We start from the raw sequence: 6,578 nt of genomic DNA, 5'->3' as shown, positions 1-6,578 counted from the left end.
GGGTTACCTCACTCTAGTTCCATCCATTTGTCTGTGAATTTCATAAATTCATTGTCTTTAATAGCTGAGTTATACTCCATTGTGTAAATGTACCACATTTTCTGTATCCATTTCTCTGTTAAAGGACATCTGGGCCTTTCCAGCTTCTGGCTATTATAAATAAGGCTGTGATGAACATAGTGGAGCATGTATCCTTGTTATATATTGGAGCATCTTTTGGGTATACACACAGGAGTGGTATAGCAGGGTCCTCAAGTAGTAATTTGTCCAGGTGTAATTCTTATAGTTCTGCTTTTATATGTTATTTGGTGTTTTTCCACTGTATCTTCAATGTTTCCTCTTTTTTATGTACATTTATTAATTTGGTTATTATGTGGCTGGAAGACTTCTTTTTCTGGTTTAATCTGTTTGGTAATTTATATGTTCTATGTTTATATGTTTCTCTTTCTTTAGGTTAAGGATATTTTCTTCTATGATGTTATTAAAGCTACTTTCTGGGCCTTTAATCTGAGAAGCTTTTCCTTCTTTTATTCTTATTATTCTTTGTTTGATCTTTTGATTGTGTCCTAAATTTTCTAGATGTTTTCTGTTAGAAAATTTTAGATTTGGAATTTTCTTAGACCAGTCTATCAATTTATTTTATGATATCTTCTATGCCTGAGATTCATTTTTTCATCTCTGTTTTCTGTTGGTGGTGTTTATGTCTGTAGTTCCTTTTATTTTTCTTATGTTTTCTATTTACAGTGTTTCCTCCATTTATGTTTTCTTTCTTCTATTTATACTTTTCAAGTTAATGAACAATTTTATTAATTTCCTTCACCTGTTTGATTATATTTTCCTGTAAGTCTTTATATTTTTTCATTTCTTCTTTAAAGGCCTCTATCTGTTTGATTATATTTTCCTGTATCTTTAAGGGATATATTTCCAATTTGACATCCTCTATCTTCATTAGATGAGATTTAAAGTAGTTGTCTTGCTGTTCAGGTATTTTAGGATACCCAGTGCTTTTTGTAGTAGGAGAGCTGGGTTCCAATGGTGTCATATTGATTATGTGCTAACCTTTAGCAATTTGATTGTCTCTGGTGTTGACTAATCTGGTAGTCCCTGGTGATTGCAGGCACTGCAGGTAGAGCTGGCAATCTCTAATAGCAGCAGGTCTCTGATTGTCTTGGGTGACAGCATACCTGTAGTGAATCAGGCAGAACTTGTTTTTCTGATGGGCAACAGGCCTCCAGGAAGACAGGATGTGTTGGTTGTTCTGGAAGACATCATACCTTCAAGGAAGACCACTGAGATATGGCCCAGGGAGAGAAGTAGAGATCATGGATTTAAGATAATGAAATCAATAATCAATAATTATTAAATTAGTCAGAAAAAGAAAAAAATATGATCTCTTCCATATTTCCAAATATTTCTATGAAACTAGTATTACTTTATATACTAGGTAAAGATGGCGATGACAACAACAACAACAACATTGCAAGCTAATGTAGTTAATAAAAATAGATGCTAACATCACAAATAAAAGCAAATACAGAAATATGTCCAAAACTTATTCATCATAATCAGCTTAGCTTTATCCTAGGAATGCAAGAATTACTTGACAAACATATGTTAGTAAATCACACAAATAGAAACTAACATGGTGCCTTTGATACTATGAATGCTGGTTCTCAGAGAAGAGGTATTCAGTTCAGTTCCAGCTCAGAAGACTTTGGGCCTTATATCAGATGTGTAGAGTGGCTTCAGCAATAGGGACTTACATTCCACCTCTAGGAGGGGGACAACCAAGAGCAATAGCAATAACTTATACTGTGTTCTAATCTACTTGATGAACTCTGACCAAGTTATTTAAGAGAGGGACTCTCAGGTCTAGTTTTGCTGGTGCCTCTCCTTCTTCCTTTTTCTTCTTCTCCTTCTCCTCCTTCTCTTCTTCCTCACCTTCTTCTTCCTCTTTCTCCTCCTTCTCTTCCCACTCCTTCTTCTTCTTCCCTCCTCTCTGGCTCCTCTTTCCCTTCCTTCTCTTCCCCTACCCCTTCTCCCTTTTCTCCTCTTTTTCTTGTTATTTTTGCTTTACATGTTTTTAGTTCGTTGAGGGAACATTGTTAGATCAGATTAGGAAATTTCACTTAAACTATTTATATACAGATATACAGAGATATATGTTTATTACCTTTACTTTAGGTAAATATTTAGTATTGTTTTTCCTTATGGCTTTTTTCCTATGTTCTTGCTGTTACTTTACTCTCTACTCTCATTCATCTGCATCTATCTCTTTCCTTACTCCCCAATTATTTTTCTTCTACTTTTTCTATTTCCCTGATCAAATAACTTGCACCCTGGTTGAGATAACTATTAAGGCTGCTTTCATTTTATCCCATATATTATAAGCTGTGTTTTTACTTAAATTCAAGTTGAGAAAAATATTTATTACTTTCACTAACCTCATTAAATAGCATGTTTATTAATCAATGTGAGTTCATATGTTTGATATAGCTTCTATTGTTATTTTTACATATTTACTCAGAAGAGAATAAGCTATTTCAGTTTTTCTATAATTTTTGCAACATGTGTTTTATCTTAATTATGATCTTTTTAAAATAAGGTCTACTGGATCTTATAAGGAATAACTAAATATATTATATAGCTTGGATAAATTCATGTTTGTTATGTTTTGTGTTTTTATGAGGGTTGGGGTGGTCAGCATATCTTTTAACAGGGTGGCATATCAAAGTGATGTATTCTCATGTTTCTGCTAACTGTGAACATTAGGTCTGAGAGATTTTGTTTATGAAATTGGGTGCACCTGTGCTCAGGGCATATGATTTTAGAATTGTAATTTGCTTCAGGGATTCATTATTTAATTAGAACCAAGTGGCTTCCTTTTGTGTGTGTTTGGGTTGAACCTTACATTTGGGTGATACTGCTTGTTTTCTTCTACCATTTGCTTAAAATACTTCTCCATTCTTTTAATCCACATAATGTTATTATCTTTCAGAGTGAGATGTATTTGTTGGGAAAGAAAATAGATCCTTTTTTTAAACTAATATGTTAGTCTGTGTCTTTTTACTGGGAAATGGAGACTATAAATGTTTAGATAATTAATGTTGATAATATTAAATTGATACTATTTGCTAATTTCTATAGTTTTATAATATTTTTGTGTTTTTCTTAATGCTTGTTTTTTGAAATATTGGTTTAGCTTTGGTTCTTCTCTTGTATTTTCTTAGATGTATTTATTCTTCTCTTGACTCTGAAGCATTTACTCTAGTATTCTGTGAAGTGTCTGGCCAGTAATCATAAATTCCTTTAACCTACTTTTATCACTGATTGTTTTCTTTCTCTATCAATCATAGCAGATAGGTTTCATGATCTAGTAGTCTGAGTTAGCATCTATGGTCTTAAAATATATCAGATCTTAAAATATATAACCCAAGCCCTTTGGCTCTGAAAGTTTCTGTTGAGATGTGAACTGTTATTTTGTTATTTTCCCTCTCTTTTACTGTGACTGGGTGTTTCTTTCTTCCAGTTTTTTTTACACGTTTTTACCTATAATTTATGTTAGAAATTTGGTTTAATGTTGGGGATTTTTTTTTGGTCCTATATATTTGGTGTTCTGTATGCCTCTTGCACCTGGATGAGCCTCTGTTCTGTGTAGTTGAATGCTCTTATTGCATTGAAAATAATATTTGTCAGCTTAAAAGTTGCAAAGAAAGAAGACTAGAGAAGGCTGAAGCCATTATCCCTGAACATATTGTGCAATGTTTGATTTCAAAATAAGATTAAGAAAACTTTTTATCATACAATTCATGTTGGTTTTAAAGGATAACATGAGGAGTAAGGTACAGTGAGTCACATCTATAACCCAATAACTAGAGAGGTAGAAGGAGGAAGATTCAGGACCGACTGGATCCATTAGACAAATCAACAAAGCAGTAAAAACAAAACAAAATGAGTAAAACATGGTACATCAACTTATGTAGTTCCATACAGAGTTTGGAGAATAGGCATTTAGCAGCATCTGTGTTCTCAGGGGCAGATAAGCATGCCATAAATACACCAACAAACAAAGATAGAAGCAATATGTCATGTATGTGGTCGTTGGGCACATGTTCAACATGCATGGAGGCCAAATGTTGACATTTGGTGTCTTCTTCTCTTGCTGTTCACCTAATTATTTGAGCAAGTTTTTTCCATGAACTTAGAGCTTGCCAGTTTATATAGACTGGGATTAACAATAAAGTCTCAGGCCCAGACTAACTGACCTCTCTAGTGTTAAAATTATAGATGAATGTTGCCATTCTTGGCTTACAAGTTTTTAGATTAAAAACAGTTTAGATAGTTTGTGTATATGTTTGTGTGTGTGTGTGCACAAATATGTATGTATCCATGTGTACAAGCTTTTCTATGTAGATGGGGAAGCCAGAGGTCAATTTCAGGTGCTTTCCTATTTTGCTACTCAGCTAATCTTTTGAATCAGAGTCTCTCACTGGATATAAAACTTGTTAGCTTGGCTAGATTGGCTAGGACAGAAGCCCCTGGAATGGGTCTCCATTCTCTTATCAAGGTTACTGATGTGCATCACTGTGGCTAGCTTCTGGGATTTGCTGCACAGCACAAATCTTGGGACATTCTGTTCATAATATTTTTAATAATCCATGTTGTTACCATCATGGGTAATATTGGGATGATTCTGTTCATCAAGACTGATTCTTCCCTCCACATTCCCATGTACATTTTACTAAAACATCTAGCCTTTGTCGATCTCTGATATACCCCAGCTATTACTCCTAAGATGTTAAAAAACCTTCAGAGATAAAAGTATCCATCTCACTTATAAGATACAGTAGCTTGTGTTCTCATACTAATTATGTTATCCAAAATCTGATTTCAGTTTTCTGCATGCAGGCTAAAGGAAGCCTGCCCCTAGTTGGCTGTGATTGGGAAATTAAGTTTTCAGCATCCAATATCTGTGTAGGGAGACAAAAGCAGAACTTCTAGAATTCCTAGGCAATAAACAGGAGAAGAGGGGTGTTGGCTGTGACAAGGGCATGGGAAGGACCAGACCAGGAAAGTGCAGGAGGGTGAGACAGCAGAAATGTAGGTACAAGGATAAAGCACCCTCAGGGACTGCCCAGAAGAGTCAAGGACAGCAAAAATAAATTATAGATTTAGAAATTATTAACTCAGGAATACTGGAGAGGAGTGTGTCAGGCACTGGAAGATTCAGGAGTGGCCCAGCCATTGATCTAACTAAGTGAATATTAAAAATAAGCCAGTGTGTGAGTATGTGTGAGTGTGTGTGAGTCTGTGTGTGCGAGTGTGTGAGTGTGTGTGTATGTGTTTGTGTGTGATCTATGAATCTAAAACATGTAGTGTAGAGGAGTTGCATGCACCTGCTCACTACTACAGGTATATGTTACAGTTACTAGCCTATGGTAATTTCACAACCTTAGACTGCTTCATCCTAGCTGTTATAGCTGTGAACCACTATGTGACCATCTGTATTCCATTATGCTATACCATAGTCATATCCCAGAGGCTGTGCATTCTGCTGCTGGTTGGTTCATATGCCATGGGTTTCCTAAGGGCTTCTATAAACACAAGTTTTGCATTCTCATTGAACTCTAAATACAAAGTCATTAATCACTTTTTTTCTTTGTAATAAACCTCCTATTCTTGCCCTATTGTGCTCCAGTGTTGACTTCAGTATCATGCTACTGACAGTCTTGTGTAGGGTTCAACCTGATGAGCACTGTATTGGTTGTCTTCTTTTCCTACACACATATCTTAGCTGCTATCCTAATGATGTCTTCTGCTGCAGGAAGGAAAAAGGCCTTCTCCACATGTGCCTCCCACCTGACTGCAGTCACCATTTTCTATGGGACTGTCTCCTATAGGTATCTACACCTGCATACCCACTAATTTCAAGAACAAGAAAGTGCAGCTTCTGTATTTTATGTCATAGTTATTCCCATGTAGAACCCCCTTGATCTATAGTCTGAGAAATCAAGATGTAAGAGAAGCCTTTAAAAAGATGAGGAATAAATACCTATAATTTGAACATCTATTCATGACTCAACAAATCTTATCAAGCAAACTGTTTATGTTCTGATATTTCTCAACCTCAGATATTATTGGACATGTTGAGTAGCATAGGGCTTAAAGACATTATTTCCTTATATCAATTGTACTTAACAGGTATAGGAAAACAACTCAAATAAATAAAACACCATTCATTCATACTCTTTAAAATAAAAATGTGTTCAGTGTTGCTTTTGAGTTCATAAAAAGATTATGTGTAGGTGTATATATAAGGGATTGCATGCCAAAAAAAGAAAAAATAAAATAACCTTTCTCTTTCACAGTTATTCTCTAACTTTCATGTGCGTAATTCATAGACTTCATCTTTCCATTGTGTTCAAAACTTCAAAATGCTTTTCCATACATGTAACAATTTAATATTCCATTTAATTGAATATTTTAATTATTCTACTTAGTCTTGAATGTTCAGTATTCTTTCCTACCAGTGGTACACTTTATACATGAAATTTACTACTGAATTTTATTTGGCTTAT

The 6,578-nt window shown here is 34.8% G+C and overlaps 1 pseudogene; it reads left to right on the top strand.

Annotated features, from left to right (window-relative positions):
• Positions 1-3,830: 3,830 nt before the first annotated feature.
• Positions 3,831-6,058, top strand: LOC116081019 (annotated as a pseudogene).
• Positions 6,059-6,578: the final 520 nt, after the last annotated feature.

This window comes from Mastomys coucha, unplaced genomic scaffold (genome assembly GCF_008632895.1).
Source record: "Mastomys coucha isolate ucsf_1 unplaced genomic scaffold, UCSF_Mcou_1 pScaffold6, whole genome shotgun sequence".
Classification (NCBI taxonomy): Eukaryota; Metazoa; Chordata; class Mammalia; order Rodentia; family Muridae; genus Mastomys; species Mastomys coucha.
This window is presented reverse-complemented; position numbering and strand designations above follow the sequence as displayed.